We start from the raw sequence: 19,550 nt of genomic DNA on the forward strand, positions 1-19,550 counted from the left end.
TAAATGGGATTATGAAATACATGCTGGTTCAAAAACGACTTACTAAATAATATTCATATATTTTGAGTTTACAAATCTGGATCTAGCTTATCTCTTCTCCTAATTTGTAATAATGTGTAGTATTCCACGTTACAGATAGAGGATACTGCATTTGATTTAACCAAGTCCTGTTGATGATCATATGGATTATTTAAAATTTATTGTTGCTTTCACAATACTCAATGAGCATCTCTCTATATATTATTCTATCATTTTCTACAAATCCGTGGAAGGAAAATTAATTGGTCAACATATTTATTTAAAATTTTAATATAAAAGTTCAGATTGTTTTGAGAAATCTGTATCTTTTACACTTTTATTAGTATCTTGGGTGTATCTGAAAAAAATCAATTTTTTAATCTTTGATAATCTGATAGATAGAAGGGGTTGTTTCACTGTTTTCTGTATATACATTTTTATATCCAATAAGGTGGAACACTTTTTTCATATTTTCCTTGTTCATTTGTATCCATCTTGGTGAATTACTTTTTTAAATCCTTTGGCCATTTGAAATTTGGCAACTCATTAATTTGAATAAATTTTTGTCCAATGGGATTATTATTGCCTTGTATATTGCTATACATGTATATATGTGTGTGTGTGCATGTATACACTATAGGTAGCCACCAATATTATGAATACATCCCTAATTTGTCATGTTCTTTTTGGTACTAGGTTTTTTTTTTTTTAATTTGAAAAGTAAATCACATGTATTATAAACAATTTTTAAGTTATATAAAGTAGAATATAAGCTCCTAAAAGAACAGTAGAAAATCTTTTTAGCCATATTCACTTTTACTCCCACATCCTAGTGGTAGCTATTATTAATTATTCCTATATATTCCTTTTAAAAATAACATTATTGAGGTATAACTAAACTGCAGATATTTAAATATGAATATATAATAAACTGCAAAGATTTAAAGTGTATAATCATCACTACCTTTGGGGTAGTGAATTTATGCATCACCCCCAAAGTATGGTAGTACCTCTTTGTAATCACTTCCTGTTGCTTCTCCCCAGCACCTCCCCTCTCCTTGGCTGACTGTTGATCTGCGTTCTATCGCTGTAGCTTAGTTTGCATTTTCTAGAATTATAGTTCAATACAATCACACAATATATACTCTATTTTTGTCTGTCTTCTTAGCACAATCATTTTGAGATTCAGCAAGATTGTTGTAGGTATCGTCGTTCATTCCTTTTTCTTGCTGAGTAGTATTCCATTGTATGGATATGCCACAATTTCTTCATCCCATCTCTTGCCATTAGACATTTTGATTGTTTCCGGTTTTTGGATATTAAAAATTACACAGATTGAAATGAAACAAGATAAAATTTGAGTTTCTTTTATAATATTCTCCGTAGGAATAAAATTTCTCCCACTTCTGATATTAATTCAAGTTTTCTCTTTCTTTTACTGATTAGAGGATAATGAATTTCATCAATGTTCAAAAAGAATCAGCTTTTGATTTCATCATTTTTCTCTATTTGTTTTTGGTTTTGTATCATTGATTCTCATGTGACACTTTATTATTTCCTTATGTTTGTTAACTTTTAATTTGCTCTTCTTATAGTTTTTTTTTTTAAGGTGATAGCGAAAGCTGTTGATTTAGGTTTTCTTTGTTAATACAAGCTTTTAATGCTATAAATTCCTCCTAACTGCTACTTTAATGGCATCTGCAAATTCATATATGTTCTGTTTTCATTTTTATTTAATTCAAAAGACCTTCTAATTTTCCTTTTGATTTGTACGTTGATGCATGGACTATGTAGAAATGTTGTTTAATTTCCAAATATTTGAGAATATTCCAGAGATCTGCTCTTGATTTCTTATTTCATCCAATTGTGTTAAGATAATATCACTTATATTATTTCTTTTTTTTGAGATGGAGTCTCACCCTGTCACCTAGACTGGAGTGCAGAGGTGCAATCTCAGCTCACTGCAACCTCTGCCTTCTGGTTTCAAGCAATTCTCCTGCCTCAGTCTCCCGAGTAGCTGGGACTACAGGCATGCACCACCATGCCTGTATTTTTTTTTTGTATTTTTAGTAGAGACGGGGTTTTGCTATGTTGACCAGGCTGGTCTTGATCTCCTGACCTCGTGATCCACCTGCCTCGGCCTCCCAAAGTGCCTGGGATTACAGGAGTGCCAGCCCACTTGTATTATTTCAATTGTATTAAATTCATTTTTGGCCCAGGATATTGTTTCTATTGGTCAATGTTCTGTGTGCACTTGAAAAGAATGTGTATTCTGCTCTTGCAGGCTTGAGTGTTCTATAAGGGTCAATTAGACCAAGTTGACTGACAATATTTTTTCTACTGTATCCTTCCTGATTTTCTGTCTTAATCTACCAATTCTTGAGAGTGGTGTTGAAATCTCTGATTGTCAATTTGAGTTTTTCTCCTTGAAGTTTTATCAGTTTTTGCTTCATACACTTTGAAGCTTTGTCACTGGATATATAAATATTTAGGATTGCTATGTACTTTTGATAAATTGACCCAGTATTTTGAAATTACTTTCTTTATCCTTGGTAATATTCTTAGTCAAACTCTTCTTTGGTACCAGTATAAGCCCTGTATACTGATTTTCCATCCTTCTAATCTATTTGTGTCTTTATATTTAAAGTGCATTTCTTGGAAGAAGCATGTAGTTGGGTCTGTTTTTTTATACAATCTAACAATGTCTGCCTCTAAATTGGGATGATTAGCCTATTTACATTTAATGTAATTTTGACATGGTTAGTTTTAAGTGTATCATTTTGCTATTGTTTTCTGTTCTATTTCTTTTTGCTTTGTTTTCTCTTTTTCTGACTTCTTTTGGATTTAAAAAAATTATTCCAATTTATATCCTTTATCAATGTATTAGCTGTAACTCTTTGTTTTGTTATTCCAGTGGTTGTTATTTGCTTTGTAGTGTGTGTTTATCTTTAACTTCTCATAGTCTCCCTTCAAGTTTTATATACCACTTCATGTATGGTATAAGAATCCTGTAAGATAGTGTTTCTATGTATTCCTTCTCAACCTCTGTCTCATGCTTGTAAAACATTTTAATTTCATCTATGTTATAATCTCCACATTACATTTTGTTTATAGCCAATTGTCATTTAAAGATATTTAAGTAATGAGAAAAATGGATACGTTTATTCACACATTTATCGTTTTATAATTATTCGTTCCTTTATGTAGATTTGCATTTTCATCAGGAATCATTTTTTCTTCTGCCTTTAGGATTTCCTTTAACATTCTTCCAGCTTTTGTGCATCTAAAATTATCTTTATTTAGACTTTGTTCTTGAAAGGTATTTTCTCTAAATGATAGAATTCTATACCGACAGTTTTTTTCTTAGAACTTTATAGTTGTTGCTCCAATGTCTTCTTGCTTACATCACTTCCAAAGAGAAATCTACTATCATTGTTATCTTTGTTCTTATGTGTGTAATGCATCTTTTTTATAAAGTAAAATTAGGTTATATCAATTCCTCTTAAAAGTCTACAGTGGACCATTTTATCTTTAACATGATCTAAAGTCCTTATTAATACACACAGAGCATGGTTTAGTTTAGCTCCCTCTAAACCTGGAATATCTTATTATTCCAGGAAATATACACATGAAATAAAGATAAATCCTCTTGCTTTTCTCTTTGTTTTTTAAACCAGAAATATAAATTTATAAATATTGTTCTGCAACTTGCCATTTTATTTACTAATATAACCTGTAAATATTTATATCTCAACACATAGAAATCTATTTTTAATTGCTGCATTTTGTTTCATGAAAGAAAACATAATTAGATTATAAATTATAATTTAAATTATAAATTATGATGTAACTCTTTAATCCATATGAAACCGTATGACTTTTTCCTGATCTAAGAATATATTTTACTTGAAACTTGTAGTTTGTGTAAATAGAGGCTTTGCAAAATTTCCATTCTTTTCATCTCCTGAACATTGTGTTAACTCTTGGGGCTGACGTGGAAAATGATTTTTGTTTTGTTTCATTTTTGTTTTGTAATTTCAAAGTCCTGTGTAAGATAAAAATCTGGCTTTAAATTTTACATTTCTAACTTTAAATTTCTGTGTCAACAACAATTATGCCTTCTTAGAAAGGAAGTCCATCCAAGAGACTTTCCCTTTTGGAAATTTCTCCACAAGAGCTAAGGATGCCAATATTTGTGCTAGCACCTCTGTTGTCATATGTACTACATATGGATACACAGAGATTTGCAGAAACGACGACTGGGCTGATTTGTGAAGAGCTGAAGCAACTACTTGATGTAAAGCTGAACTATAGTCTTTAAATATGCATGTATCTTTAAAATTACACATAAAATACATTACATGTATATTTCATATCTGTCTACCTATCTTTACTTTCTTTAAATTGGCAATTTCACTTTTTTAGCAATTACTTTCTGAGAAATTGAAGTTAATATTTTAGTAAATAAAATTGCTGACAACTCTTTTAGATTTAGAATATACATTCTCCCTTGAGCCACAATTATAGAAAAAAAAGGACATTGCTCACATGCTTACCTTTGTTTCCTTAGCAGGTGGCAGAATGTTTAGCTCATGGTAAGTCTACAACATTATTTGTTAAAAGAATAGATGTATAAATCCAATTCAGAGTTTCAATATATAAAATTTACTAATAAAATTAAGAATATGTGGAAAATGACATTCCTTAATTAGCTTATCATAATTGTAGATTTTTCTATAAATGAAAACCATATCAACACAATACATGGACTGGAATATAAGCCTTGGCATAAAAATATAAGCTCTATAAAGACAGAAATATTTTGTTTTGTTACAGCTGTCTCAGTCCCACCATGTAGCAGGTCCAAAGTTCTTGTCCTGCCTCCAGGAAGAACGAGGTACATAGACAATTAGAGAGTGAACAAGGTGGAGGGGAGCTTCACTGAGTGACAGACACCCTAAGTGGGTAGCTCCTTTCCACAGGCAGGTCATCCCAACAAGTCGAGGAGATCCGAAGTGGGGAGCTCCTTCCCACAGCTGGTGGTCCCCACATCTGTCTGAGTCTGGCTAGTCCAGGGTTTTTATGGGCTCAGAAGGGAGGAACTGGGTGCTGATTGGTTCACGGACAGCCATGGTTCTACTCAGTATCACTATTATTTTATCTTTTGAAAATGTCATATAAATGGAATCTACTTTATTATTTTTGCCCTATCTTTATTATTTTCTTTCTTCTGACTGGTTTGGGTTTATTTTCCTCTTTTTCTACTTTCTTGAAGTGGAAGCTTAGGTAATTTTAGACATTTCTTCTTTTCTAATATAAGCATTTCATTATGTATTTTCCTATAAGTTCTCTACCTAGCTACATCTTACAAATTCTGATGTGTTGCATTTTCAGGATTTTTTATTAGTTCAAAATATTTTCAAATTTCCCTTGAGACTTCTTCTAAACAATGCGTTATTTAAAAGTGTGGTTAAATTAGCTGGGCATGGTGGCACATGCCTGTAATCCCAGCTACTTGGGAGGCTGAGGCAAGAGAATCGCCTGAACCCAGGAGGTGGAGGTTACAGTGACTCGAGATCACGCCACTGCACTCCAGCCTGGATGACAGAGCAAGACTCCGACTCACAAAAAAAAAAAAAGTGGTTAAAAAGTCTTTTCTAATATTTTTCATCTTCTGTTATTGGTTTTAAGTTTAATGCCCTTATGATTTAAGAACATACTTTGTATAATATCAGTTCTTTCCAATTTGTTAAAGTTTGTTTTATGACCCAGGTTAGGTGGATCATGGTAAATGCACATGTGCACTGAACAATAATGTCTGTCTTCACTGCATCAAGCTAGACCTGGTGGGCTTCTAGCACTCTGTGTCAGTTCTCCCTTCTGATTTTTTTGCTGCCTGAGTCCAAGCTGGAAAATACTGAAGGGGAAAGAAAAAGGTAACTTCCCTACGAGTTTGTCAGCATTGCAGTTCTGGTACAGCGTAACTGACCTGCTAGTACTTACTTTTCAGAGTTCTCCAATGGCTGCTCATGCATTCTTTCCAGATTTTATAGCTGCATTCTAATGCGAGACAATAAAGAGGGTATGCTTATTCCACCTTACCCCATAAGACGCCAGAATTGCCCGAAAAGAATATTGTTCAGCCAAATTGTTATCACCAGTTTTACCACTTTAAAAATCACACGTGCTTTAGTTTAGGCAAAATCCTTTGCTCGCAGAAAAAATCTTTTATTTATTCATTAACAAATGTTTTTTGAATGCCCACTATGTACTGGCACTGTTCTAGGCATTGAAGATATATCGATGAATGAATGAACACCAAAAAGCAATCTTTGCCACATTGAGTTTATATTCTAGTGGGAGGAGAGTATACAACTAAAAATACATAATGTGTCAGATGATTAGCAGTACGTCCAGTAAAGAAAAATAAGGTGGAGGCAGGTGATTTAAAGTGCTGCAAGGAGAGATATTGGCATTCTCAAAAAAGTTGTGAGGAAAGTCATCACCAGTTAGGAGATATTTGAATAGATAAAGACAGAGATTGGTATTAGAATGTGCACATTCTAATCACCATTTTTGATGACTGAATTTGAAACAGATGAAGTTGAGGAGAATATACGTATTTTAAATAGCTATCTCTCCCACGGAAAGTTATGAATCCTTTATCTTTTACATAGTTAAGTTATTTCCGAAGAAATACATAAAATGTAAAGATTGTATTAAATAAGTCATTACATAATGAAAGTTAGGTGTCAAATTGGTTTTAAACTTAAATCAGACAAAAGCCATCTTGATTATGTGTAAAACTAAACCATGTGGGCTACAATTGTTTTCTTGGAACACAGGCTGGTCCCTATTGGGCATTAAACAAATGTGATTTGACATGGAAAAGGCATTATTTTTTGTTCTCCAACTAAATTCAATACTTTTCATTTAAGAAATATTGAGATTTGTTTATCCATATGAATTACCATAGGGAAAAAATTATAATATTGAATTTGTGGTCGAGTTTAAAATAACCTCTCTGTTTTTTGAATGCTGAAGAGCACTTTGAATGTCCGTACTAAATGTTAGCCCCAAACAGTCTTTACACGCTTTAATATCTTACCGCACTTATTGTCAAAGTGGCAAGAACAATATGGACAGTGCTAGGGCAAAGTTAGTCGTCACTAACTTAGGTAAAATGTCATGTCCAGATGTTGCCCTCTGCAGCTGCTATGTAATTCTAACGGACTCCCTGGGGAAGCTGCTGAGGACCAGATTCAGCTTTGGAGTTGTGCGTGAGGAACTGATGACAGAGATTGACTCGTTGTGTTTGTGTTTGTGAAAGTGTTGAGAGTAGCAGGTTATACGAAAGCCAACAGTTATTACTCCCAAGGCCCAGTGAAAATTATACCTTGGTTATCAGCTTTTACCTTTAGCATGTTCAAGTTTATATTTTGAAATGTAAAAACACCTAAAACTTATAACAGCCAATAATTATTTAAAAATCAAAATATGGAAGGCTAAAAAAGGTACATGTATATTTGTACACACACATCAAAAACCTATATGTGTATATATGTATGCACGTATTTAAAAATATGCAAAATACGTTTCAGTATTGTAGGGACCAAGGGAAAGCTTCTCCTTTGTTCTCTGATAGTTCACTGAAAAATCGGTTCACAAAAGACAGGAGAGAGGAATAAATTTTTTTAATTTTAGGAGAGAAAGAATAAAAATTTTTTAATGTATATGGAGGAGAACCACACTGTGATCACTCCAAATATCTCAGTGGGACTCAGATACTTATATATCTTTTTTCAGAGGGGGAAGGGGAGATGAGGAATATAGGTATTTCTGTTGAGGGATGATGAAAAGATTATTAAAACGAATAAAAGGATCAGGGAACAGAGGTTCACCTGTAAATAGCTCTCTGTGAAAATGGAATGATCCTGAAAGAAAGATACTGTCTTGTGAAAGGGTCTGCTCAGGTGTGGTTTTCAGGTAGAAAGTCTTCTTTTCTGCAATAGATACTGAAATAACATGGAGGAGGTGGAAAAAATCATTGTTCTCCTTGGTGAGTTAACCTGATCTCTACATAGGCAGGGAAAAAGTTTCTTCCAGTGTATGTTGAACTTTAAAGGCCTTTAATCTTGTAATATTTACACCAGGGAGCCACATTTTGGATTGTAATATTTCCTATAGTATACATGTTTCCTATAGTATACATATTATCTGAGAATAGTGCATAGGTTCACAGTGCTATGACAAATAGATGATGTTGCTTTTGAATACTCGAATGCTCTGTGAAAATAAGTTATTCAAAATCTAAACTGTTGAAACTTTAAAATATTTTGAGCCTTAAGGGAATGTGATTATGTGACCTGAGTGATATGACAGGCAGTTGTAATCTAGGCAGCAATAACCAAGGCAGCCATAACCTTTGCTTCTCTGATTATAGATTAGCCTTTTTTCTTACCTACATTGTGTCTTAAAATATTGCAAATTACTATAGGTATCAGGGAAGACCCCTTTCCTCTTTACTGTTGATTTCATTGAAGATTAAAACTTCTCTTACTTTTTTCAACAATGACCTCATGACTATAACATTATCTAAAGTGGAATATTAGATTATTAGATATGCCCTCTTAAATTGGAAAGAAAGTGAAAAGTCTGTAAAAGAAAAAAAAAGCCACAGGGAAAATAAAACAAAATGTAATTAATTAAATTGGAAGATGCTTTGCATAGAAAATATTGTAATCCTGTTATTTTTTTTTCCTTCTTATATAAACAAGACCTTAAGTGTTAACTTTGAAGCACTGAACCCATTTCTCTGGAGTCCGTGTTTCAGGGATGGCAATTTCCAGCTTTAGGCTCAGATAAACTCTATACTTGACCACGTTTCTAAATATTAGTATTTAAAGTTGACTGTTGTCTTTTTGTTCTTGAACATAGCTTGGACATATTCTCTGTTAAAAAATTAAACTGCCTTCAAATCCTTTACCTTACTATAATTAACTTCTCAGCTAAAGAAAAACATGTTCTTAAATTTCTGTATGAAAGTGACCAAAAGAGAATCCAAGTATTTTTTTTCTATACCTCACTATCACAAATTTTCAGCTGGATGTGGCCAGCTCTAAAACTTCAGCACTCTTTGATGCACAAATATTGACTTCCTTGCTTTATTGTTTTTTAATTTTAAAATAACTTAATAGTTTTATAGTAAAAAAATACAGATGAATATTTGGACTTAGGCCAAATAGTATCTTGTATTTTATCTTGGTAATTAAAAAGAAACATTCTTATGAGGCAAGCCAGATTATTTCACCCTAAAATATATTTCTTTGGAATATTTTTAGATGGATATTCTGAAGGGCTGCAAACACAAGAATTGCCCTGAAAAGCGTTCTTTTGTGGGGAGAAATTTGCATCTGTAAAGGAAATCTGCATTAGTAAAATGAAGTAAACAGCAGATGTAAATAGGCTTTCTTCATATCCCCTTATATGGATCTAGGAAAGATTCACTCACAGGAAAAGGAGACTAAAGATTCCATAGAGAAACTTTTAGTACAGGCTACCATCTATTTTTTTTCATAACAGCACTGAGATTACGTGATATATTTTTATCTTCATAATAAGAGAGACTTGGTTTGACATACTTTTCTGTGTTCGCTCTCCCATTAACCTGTTATTCCACTTCCCCACCCCTTCAGGAGCCTCAAGCCCGTATTCTTTCTGTAACCTTAGGATGGTATAAAAATTTTAGGCATCTGGGCCATACTTTGAGGCTCATATTTTGTATATGGCTCTTGTGTCTATATGCACATTAATAAATTTGTATATCTTTTTCCATGTTAATTTGTGTTTTGTTACAAAGGTGTCCCAGCTAAGAATTTATGAGGATTAGGAAAAGTTACTATTTTTGCATCAATGTTTATCAAGGATATTGGCCTGAAGTTTTCTTTATTTGTTTATTTATATGATGCTGGACTCACAGAATGAGTTAGAGAGGAGTCCCTCCTCCTCAATTTTTGGAAATAGTTTCAGTAGGAATGGTACCACTTCTTTATACATCTAGTAGAATTTGGCTGTGAAACCATCTGGCCCTGGGCTTTTCCTGGTTGGTAGGCTTTTTATTACTGATTCAATTTCAGAACTCGTTATTGGTCTGTTCAGGGATTCAGTTTCTTCGTGGTTCAATCTTGGGAGATTGTATATATCCAAATATTTATCCATTTGCTTTAGGTTTTCCAGTTTGTGTGCATAGTGGTGTTCATAAAAGTCTCCGAAGATTTTTGTATTTTTGTGGGTTCAGTGGTAATATCCCCTATTTCATTTCTGATTGTGTTTATTTGGATCTTCTCTCTTTTTTTCTTTAGTAGTGTAGCTAGTGGTCCATCAATCTTATTTATTCTTAAAAAAACAAAACAAAACAAAACAATATCTCCTGTATCCATTGACCTTTTCTATGGTTTTTGTGTCTCAATTTCCTTCAGTTCAGCTCTGACTTTGGTTATTGTCTTGTTAGCTTTGGGTTGCTTTGCTCTTGTTTCTCCAGTTCCTCCAGTTGTGATGTTAGGTTGTTAATTTAAGACCTCTCTAACTTTTGATGTGGAAATTTAGTGCCATAAACTTCCCTCTTAACACTGCTTTTTCTGTGTCTCAGAGATTCTAGTATGTTGTGTCTTTGTTTTCATTCATTTTACATAATTTCTTGATTTCTGCTTTAATTTCATTGTTTATCTGAGGGTCATTCAGGAGCAGGTTGTTTAATTTCTATGTAATTGTAAGATTTTACATGGTTTTCTTAGTATTGATTTCTATTTTTTTTGCACTGTCATCTGAGAGTATTGTTGGCATAATTTTAGTTTTTGTGAATTCATTGAGGATTGTTTTGTGGCCAATTATGTGGTTGATTTTAGAGTATGTGCCATGTGCAGATAAAAAGAATGTATATTCTGTTATTTTGGGGTGGAGAGTTTTGTAGATGTCTGTTAGGCCTATTTGGTCAAATATTGAGATCAGGCCTTAAACATCTTTGTTAGTGTTTTGCCTTAATAATCTTTCTAATACTGACGGTGGTGTGTTAAATTCTCCCACTATTATTATGTGGTTTTTAAGTCTCTTCATAGGTCTCCAAAAACTTGTTTTATTAATCTGAGTGTTCCATTATTGAGTGCCTATATATTTAGATAGTTAGATCTTCTTGTTGAATTGAACACTTTACCATTATGTAATGCCCTTCTTTGTCTTTTTTGATCATTGTTGGTTTAAAGTCTGTTTTGTCTGAAATTAGATCAACCACCTTTTTTTTTTTTCTGTTTTCCATTTGCTTAGTAGATTTTTCTCCATCCCTCTACTTTGAACTTATGAATGTCACTGCATGTGAGATGGGTCTCTTGTAGACAGCATACTTCTTTATCCAACTTGCCACTCTTTGCCTTTTAATTGGAGCATTTATCCTGTTTATATTTAAAGATAATTTTGATATGTACAGATTTGATTCTGTCATCATGTTGTTAGCTAGTTATTATATTGACTTGATTGTGTGGTTGCTTTATAGTGTCAGTGGACTACATATTTAAGTGCGTTTTTGTGGTGGCCAGTAACTATCTTTCCTTTCTGTATTTAGCACTTCCTTAAGGACCACTTGTAAGGCTGATCTAGTGGTAATGAACTCTCTTAGCACATGTTTGTCTGAAAAGAATCTTGTTTCTCCTTAGCTTTTGAAGCTTAGCTTGGCTGGATATAAAATTACTGGTTGGAATTCCCTTTCTTTAGGAATGCTGAATAGAGTCCCCCAATCTCTTCTGTTTTATGTGGTTTCTGCTGAAAGATCCACTCTTGGCCTGGTAGCATTTTCTTTGTAGGTGACCTGCCCTTTCTCTCTAGCTGGCTTTGACATTTTTTCTTTCATTTTGACCCTGGAGATCTGATAACTATGTGTCCTGGGGATAGTCATCTTACGTAGTATCTCACAAGGATTCTCTGGATTTCCTGTATTTGAATATTGGCTTCTTCAGCAACATTGGGGAAATTTTCATTTCCCCAAATGTGTTTTCCATGCTTTCTCTCTCTCTCTTTCAGGGACAGCAATGTGTCATAGACTTGTTGATTCCATATGGGATCCTATATATAATAGCATATTTCTCAGTTTTGTCCACTCTCCTTTATTTATTTTTATTTTTGTCTGATTGTCATTTCAGAGAACTGGTCTTTGAACTCTGAGATTCTTCCTCAGCTTGGTTGATTTTGCTGTTAATATATGCACTTATGCTATGTAATTCTTGAAGCAAATTTTTCAGCTCTATCAGCTCAGTTTAGTTCTTTTTTAAAATGACCACTTTGATTGTTTTCTCCTGTATTATTTTATCGTATTCTTTAGATTCCTTGGAGTGGGTTTCAACTTTCTCCTGAATGTCAGTGATCTTCATTCCTATCCATATTGTGCATTCTGTCTCTGACATTTCAATCATTTTAGCCTGGTTAAGAACCATTGCTTGGGAACTAGTGTGGTCATTTAGAAATAACAAGACCCTTTGGTTTTTTGAGTTACCAAAGTTCTTACACTGGTTCTTTCTCAGCTGTGTGGGTTGGTGGTTATTCAATCTTTCAAGTTGCTGTCATTTGGATTTTTTTTTTTTTTTTTTGCTTTTATCTTCTTTGATGTCTTTGGGGGTTTGATTAGAGTATAAGATGGGTTCCGTTGACTGGCTTTGATTCTAGTCCACTTATGGGTCTAGGATGAGTCCAATTACTGTCTCCATGCCCACATTTTGTTTTTATTGGGTGTTCTGGTCCTTGGGGCTCCTTTAGGCAGGATCTGCAGTTGGCAGACAGGCTCCATGCTGACTCCAGACAGGCTGGTGTCCAACTTTGCTCCTTTTCTTCTCTGTTCTCTGTGTCCTCATGCTGCCTTGATGGATCTCAATGTGATTTCTCAGATGATTGGCCTGTAGGGTTTGTGTTTGCTAGCCCTTTTGTTTACTCCCCATAAAAGTGAAGCACATGATCTGCTTCTAGTCTGCCATCTTGGTCAAGCTCCCCCAAGAATCTTAATATTATTCAATTTAAATAATAATATCAACCTATTTCTTGAACATATTATCTGATATATTTTACATTTAACTAAAATATTCAGAGATAGGATATTAATTACATGAAATAAAATGTAACTATTTGTTATTTTACCAACATCTTTATCAAGAAAACAAATGACTAAGATATCCTCTCAGTTTTGTTTCTTATCATGATTATTTAGTGTTGTCAAAGATAATGCACTATGCAATGAAATATTTTGTAATTTGGAAAGTTATTAATACTGAGAATATATTCTATTCTTTTACTTGGCTCTATGTCAACATTGTTATGACTGGTGTGTTTTAGTTCATTGTTAACTGTAGTTAGAAGTAATAAAGATGGAAAGTCAAAATAAAAAAAAACTCAATTTTGGGGATTTTGTTTGAATAAAGCAGAGTAAATGAATGGTGGCAATGTGTCAGAAAACAGAATAATTTAGGAAAAGTTAACAATAAGATAAAAAGTAATATTTGACATAGTACCCCACCCTGTGGGAGACTAAAACATAATTCTCTTATATTGAAAAGTACATGTTCATAATGTTACATTTTTAAGGAATTATAACAATTTAGAAAATAGTGAACTATTGATTTATTTTATCTATTTTTCAATGTTCAAAATCTTCACCTTCATCATTTACTCGTTTTTCTTGTTTGTTTAAAATTTTTTCTTCTGCTGATGGGAATGTAAATAGTTCAGCCACTGTGGAAAGCAGCTTGGTGACATCTCAAAGAGCGTAAAAGAGAATCATTAAGTTGGTGCAAAAGTAATTGCAGTTTTGGCAATGACTTTTAATCATTTGACCTCCAATCCTATGACTTGGTATATATCAAAAAGAAAATACAACATTCTACCAAAAAGACACATGCACTTGTATGTTTATTGGAGCACTATTTATAATAGCAAAGACATGGAATCAACCTAGGTGCCCATCAATGGTGAATTGGAGAAAGAAAATGTGTGTGGTAATTGCACACCATGGAATATGGTACAGCTGTGAGAAAAAGCAAACTTATGTCCTTTGCAGCAGCATGGATACAGCTGGAGGCCATCATCCTAAGAAAATTAATATAGGAACAAAAATACAAATAATGCATGTTCTCACTTATAAGTGAGAGCTAAACATTGGATACTCATGGACACAGAGATGGCAATAATAGACACTGAGGACTACTACAGGTTGGAGGGTGGCCGGGGAAATGGTTGAAAAACTATTGGGTAGTATCTATCTCATTATCTGAGTGATAGGATCACCCCCAAACTTCGGCATCACACTTATAACCAAGTAACAAACCTGCACATGCACCTCCCAAATGTAAAATAAAAGTTGAAATTATGAAAAAAATTAAATAAGTTTTTCTTTATAGACTATAAGTTCCTTTATGTGGTCTTGCTTATTGCTTTTTAAATTGAAGGTTGAAGTTCACTAATGAGACATAGAGAATTTTTAAAAATTCATAACCACAGAATAAAAAGTATTAGAGTGCCTAGCATTATTCTAGGGATAAGTTTATGAAACTATTTGCTTTACTTATCTGTACTGGGCCACTGTGAAACTTAAGTTTCTTACTGTAGATTTTCATAAAATATTAATAAAAAGCCACTGAACTGATGAAAGGTAACCAAAGAATACCATGTCTGTACTCTTGCTACTGATGGCAGTAGTTCATTTACTATATTTTATGTATATTTTTAAATACACACAATTATAGGGGCAGATAGTGGATAGTCTGTTTTTTTTTCCAGTCATAAGGATTATGGCTAGCATCCCTATAACAGACAAGTAAACAAGATAAAATCAATAACACATTTATGTGATCACAGTTTTATTGACACAGGAGTCTTCAGAATGAAGACCCAAAGATATAGGGAAAAGTATCTGTTTTTACGCCTTGGTCAATGAAGTATGGACAGTCATGAAGTGATATGATTGCACAAAAAAAGGTATAATCTAATGCCAATAGTCTGAGTGGGAAAATTCAGCAAGACCTACTTATTCAGATTTTTATTGGCGGCTCTGTGCAGCATTCCTTCCTTTTGGGTATGGGGTAGGATTTCTCTGAAATGAGGATCTTTATTTATGGACAGTTGTTAACACAAAAAGGTGGAGGGAGCATGGAGAAGGTTAGACTAATATTTTTAGGCTCTATGTCTGGCTTTGAGGAAAGGGGATTCTAGATTCTATGACCTGCCTTGGAGAAGAGGGATTCTAGTTTTTATGGCTTGCCTCTGGGGAGAATGAGGGGTGAGAGGCAGGATGGCAGAAAGTCAGAGAGAGATTTTGCTTTTGAGGCCCCATTTTAGGCCTTTCCTTCAGGGTGTCATATTTTGAGTCCCTACATTTCTTGGTCTAAAGATTCCCCAAGAAGTTTTACAGTTCAGAAATTAGTTGGATGGATTCTTCCATAAGCTACTGAATAGCCTCTTATTCCTGAGAAATGGCCAGTTTAGTTAAACAGTTAACATCTGTGTCTCATTGCAGGTAGTGGTGTTGTAGATGGCCTTCCACCAAAGTTAGGTGTGAGCAATCAGATATTTAATTAGATATTAAAAGATTAATGGTTACAACAAACTGCAAAACTCAGCTTTCTCTTTTGTTTTGTTTTGTTTTGTTTTGTTTTGTTTTGTTTTGTAGGACTTCAGTTTATAGGGCTTCGGAAAGTAAAATAGTTTTAATTTCAATGATCCCGAGCCAGAATGGTGGGAACAAATTGGAAGTGTTAGAATGTCACAGCCAGATATTGGAGAAAACTAAAAATTTAGAATTCAGTCCGGATTAAAAAAAAAATAAAGAAACTCAAAACAATCAACAGGGATAGAATTTAATAACAGATGCACTATAGTTTTTCTCCTGAAACATAATTTTTCCTCTCTATCCCTCCATTTTTACCAAAGATAAACACAGAAAGACTAATTTGCTTATAAAGTAAGTTTAGTCTAATTAACTTGGCCTGATTATTTGTATAAAATACAGTAAAAATAATTATTTACCATGTAAGCTCTTTAGAAGTTGGCTTTCTGAAACTTTTTATAAGGAATCTCAGATTAGACTTTTAAAAGCCTCCCAAAGCTTAGGAGCCAAGCCAAGCATATCCTGAAATTCTGTCTGTAATACCTGGAAGAATTGGGTGAATTCTTCTCTTCTTGGGGTTTTAAAAATATCTTTAGATTGTTGGGCCTGTCAGAAAGTGACATTCCTGAGCTAGGCAATGACTTGTACCTGTAATCCCAGCTACTCAGGAAGCTGAGGCAGGAGGATTGCTTGAGATTAGGAATTTGAGACCAGCCCAGACAAGAGAGGAAAACCACATCTCTAAGATGAATAAATAAATAAATAAGACATTCTTTACTTACCACAAGGTTAGGAAGCATGTCAGAGAACTGTATGGACAAGATACCAGGCCAGTTTTTCCAAGGGTCTTTTTATTGGCTCCAGAAGAGTCAACCAACTTCCTTTCCTCAAGGCAGTCTAATCATATCTGAAACTATGACATTTCAGTAACAGCCTTGGTAAAATAACCAGTGTTTTCAATTGTCCTGTTACAAGAATAGATTCTTATTGAACTTATATAAATAACTCTATTGGGATAAAATAAGATACAAATAGTTCCAAATTTGGGGTGGATTAAGCAGAGAGAAAGCTAAATGTCTTAATTCTGCTTACAAAAGTAGACTTGACCAAATTGTTGTAAATCTATAGATAGCTCAAGAGAAAAAAGTTTTCTTAACTCTGGAAAACCAGACATGAAAAGCAACAGCAATGTTTCAAACAAAAAGCCATTAAAAAACATAATCATGTATTAGTTTATTCCCTTGTAACTAATTCTAGTTCTGCTTCACACTAGGTTAGCAATATTATGAGTCTAGCATTTTTCACTAGGGTTTTGAAATTTTTACCCCCTCCAATGCTATGATCCTAAAGCAACCAAAAATTATACTGACAAGTACTTGTCAGGGTTCTTTCCATAATGTTTTTGACAAATAAAATAACGTTGGACCGTAGCTGATAGTAAAATGCTTTTGAAAGTATCCAAATAAAGCAATTAACTGTAAACAAGAAAACTTAAAATGGCCATGGTTAAAGATGCAACTGACAAAAAAAGGTGTTTTTTTTTCCTCTATGGCCTATAATAATTTAACATAATAGTCATAGTGACTAATAACATATACCAAGACATATCAGAATTTTATGAATCTCATAACATTATAAAACACATATCAATAACACATCCATACAAATATTACTCAAAGAAAGTTAAACATCACTTCTTATGTGACAACACCTCCCATATAACAACATACCAAATAAGTCTGAATTGGTTTGTTATCTTTCCTTCCGATGCTTTAGATGCCCTCTGAAACATCCTAAAGTTAGTTTGAGGTCAAAAGATTTAACTTAGAATTTGAAATTTGATTTTTAAAATCTGTCACATATGTCAAAGGTTTAAAACACTTGATCATTGGTTCTCTTGTGATTCCATTCCAAGATGGCCGAATAGGACAGCTCTGGTCTGTAGTTCCCAGTGTGATTATCACAGGAGACAGGTGATTTCTAAATTTCCAACTGAGGTATCGGGTTGATCTCACTGGAACTGGTTGGACAGTGGGTACAGCCCACAGAGGATGAGCCAAAACAGGGCGGGGCATCACCTCATCTGGAAAGTGCAAGGGGTCGGGAGATTTCCCTTTCCTAGCCAAGGGAAGCCATGACAGACTGTACCTAGAAAATCGAGACACTCCCGCCCAAATACTGCACTTTTCCAACAGTCTGAGCAAATGGCCCACCAGGAGATTATATCCCACACCTGACTCAGCAGGTCCCATGCCCACGGAGCCTTGCTCATTGCTAGCGCAGCAGTCTGAGATCAAACTGCAAGGTGGCAGCCTGACTGGGGGAGGGGGGTCTGCCATTGCTGAGGCTTGAGTAGGTAAAAAAAGTGACCAGGGAAGCTTGAACTGGGTGGAGCCCACTGCAGCTCAGCAAGGCCTGTTGCCTCTGTAGAGTCCACCTCTGGGAGCAGGGCATAGCTGAAGAAAAGGCAGCAGAAACTTCTGCAGACTTAAACGTCCCCATCTGACAGCTCTGAAGAGAGCAATCGTTCTCCCAGCATGGTGTCTGAGCTCTGAGAATGGACAGAGTACCTCTTCAAGTGGGTCCTTGACCCCCATGTAGCCTAACTGGGAGACACTTCCCAGAAGGGGCCAACTGACACCTCATACAGGCCAGTGCCCCTCTGGGATGAAGCTTCCAGAGGAAGGATCAGGCAGCAATATTTGCTGTTCTGCAGCCCCCACTGGTGATACCCAGGCAAACAGGGTCTGGAGAGGACCTCCAGCAAACTCCAACAGGCCTGCAGCTGAGGGACCTGACTGATAGAAGGAAAATTAACAAACAGAAAGGAATAGTATCAACATCAACAAAAAGGACATCCACACCAAAACAGCGTCTGTAGGTCACCAACATCAAAGACCAAAGGCATATAAAACCACAAAGATGGGGAGAAACCAGAGCAGAAAACCTGACAATTCAAAAAACCAGAGTGCCCCTTCTCATCCAAAGGATCTTAGCTCCCTGCCAGCAACGGAACAAAGCTGGACCAAGAATGACTTTGATGAGCTGACAGAAGTAGGCTTCAGAAGGTCGGTAATAACAAACTTCTCCAAGCTAAAGGAGGATGTTTGAACCCATCGCAAGGAAGCTAAAAACCTTGAAAAAAAATTAGACGAATGGCTAACTAGAATAAACAGTGTAGACAAGACCTTAAATGACCAGATGGAGCTGAAAACCATGGCACAAGAACTACATGATGCATGCATAAGCTTCAATAGCCAATTCGATCAAATGGAAGAAAGGGTATCAGTGGTTGAAGATCAAATTAACGAAATAAAGTGAGAAGATAAGTTTAGAGAAAAAAGAGTAAAAAGAAACGAACAAAGCCTCCAAGAAATATGGGACAATGTGAAAAGACCAAATCTACATTTGATTGGTGTACTTGAAAGTGACAGGGAGAATGGAATCAAGTTGGAAAACACTCTTCAAGATATTATCCAGGAGAACTTCCCCAACCTAGCAAGGCAGGCCAACATTCAAATTCAGGAAATACAAGAACACCAAAAAGATACTCCTCGAGAAGAGCAACACCAAGACATATAATTGTCAGATTCACCAAGGATGAAATGAAGAAAAAAATGTTGAAGGCAGCCAGAGAGAAATGTCGGGTTACCCACAAAGGGAAGCCCATCAGACTAATAGCGGATCTCTCAGTAGAAACCCTGCAAGCCAGAAGAGAGTGGGAGCCAATATTCAACATTCTTAAAGAAAAGAATTTCCAACACAGAATTTCATATCCAGACAAACTAAGCCTCATAATTGAAGGAGAAATACAATCCTTTACAGACAAGCAAATGCTGAGAGATTTTGTCACCACCAGGCCTCCCTTACCAGAGCTCCTGAAGGAAGCACTAAACAT

General features: G+C 34.8%; 1 long non-coding RNA gene across 3 annotated transcripts in view; it reads right to left on the reverse strand.

Moving 5' to 3' along the window:
• LOC134735465 (uncharacterized) overlaps positions 1 to 19,550 on the reverse strand; it is a 173,499-nt gene that overhangs the window by 15,315 nt on the left and 138,634 nt on the right. For 2 of the 3 annotated variants that reach the window (XR_010118601.1, XR_010118603.1), the window contains one exon: positions 16,435 to 16,617. This is a non-coding gene — a long non-coding RNA (uncharacterized lncRNA). The remainder of the gene's footprint in view (positions 1 to 16,434; positions 16,618 to 19,550) is intronic. The other variant, XR_010118602.1, reaches the window with a different exon arrangement.

This window comes from Symphalangus syndactylus, chromosome 21 (genome assembly GCF_028878055.3).
Source record: "Symphalangus syndactylus isolate Jambi chromosome 21, NHGRI_mSymSyn1-v2.1_pri, whole genome shotgun sequence".
Taxonomy (NCBI): Eukaryota; Metazoa; Chordata; class Mammalia; order Primates; family Hylobatidae; genus Symphalangus; species Symphalangus syndactylus.